This window comes from Propithecus coquereli, unplaced genomic scaffold, assembly GCF_000956105.1.
Source record: "Propithecus coquereli isolate 6110/MARCELLA unplaced genomic scaffold, Pcoq_1.0 Scaffold544, whole genome shotgun sequence".
Lineage (NCBI taxonomy): Eukaryota > Metazoa > Chordata > Mammalia > Primates > Indriidae > Propithecus > Propithecus coquereli.
Genome location: NW_012151330.1, coordinates 586,192 through 587,394, shown reverse-complemented (window position 1 = coordinate 587,394; position 1,203 = coordinate 586,192).

Sequence of the window (1,203 nt, the reverse complement as noted above, 5' to 3'; positions counted from 1 at the left end):
TTGCAACAAGTCTCACCTAATTGCCTACAGCTATCTGATTGATTGATTCAATTGGTTGCCTTTCAGCCTAGGCTCATGGTTCAAAACCATTGCGCAATCTGGGATTGTCATATTACTGTTAATTTTATTTGGTATTTACCCTTTTATTGTTTATTATTTTTTTTAAGAGACTGGTTCTTGCTCTGTAGCCCAGGCTGAAGTGCAGTGACGTGATCATATAGCTCATTGCAACCTCAAACTCAAGGCTCAAGTGGTCCTCCCACCTCAGCCTCCTGAGTAGCTGGGACTACAGGTGTGGGTCAGTGTTGTAACTGGTCCTCCACTTAACAAATTTCAATGCCTTTCCTCAACTAACTATTTGACCTTTAAGCTGTTTCCAGAAAAGGTGGATTTTCTGCAAGAACAAGGACCTAAGATTCCGAAGCTCCCTGGGCAGACTTGTGACGCCACGATTCGCCTTCCTCACAACCTGCCTCCAGTGCATATAGCTCCTTGTGAGATACACCAGCACCCACCCCAAGGCACACGCTTCCCCCTTAAAAAGCGTATTATCTCCCTTAGTCTTAGACGAGACGGATTTGAGGCAGCTTCTGCCATTCTCCTGGCAAAATGTCTGTCATATTTTTAAAAATTCCTCTCTTCCTTGTCAATTCTTGTTGTCTCAATAATTGGATCTTTGTGAGATGAGCAACTGGATCCAGACCGAACTCCCCTTGTGGTTTCGACAACACCATGCCTGGCTAATTTAAGAAAATTGTTTTCTTAGAGAGGGGGTCTTGCTATGTTGCCCAGGCTGGTCTCAAGCTCCTGGGGAATTGTGAAAGTTGTCAGACTTAAAATGGACTCACTGGAGGTGCGGTGGGGGGATCCTGACAAGCAGGGCTGGGAAAAGCCACGAAGGGAGAGTTCCCTATCATACATGTCTGATAATAAAAACGATCACAAAGGACTCTGCAAAAACTGCAACCTTGCACAAGGCCATCAAAACCTTCCTCAAAAAATACTTCTGCAAGGGCATCTGCCCAGTAACTGCCTGTCCAACCTTGGACTGGCACCATCTTTTTTATTGATCTTTGTAGCCAAGGGTAATTATTTCAAAACAATTATGTAATCATCCTTATTTTTTCCTTTAAAAACCTTTGTCTTGGCCGGGCGCGCGGGCTCACGCCTGTAATCCTAGCACTCTGGGAGGCCGAGGCGGGC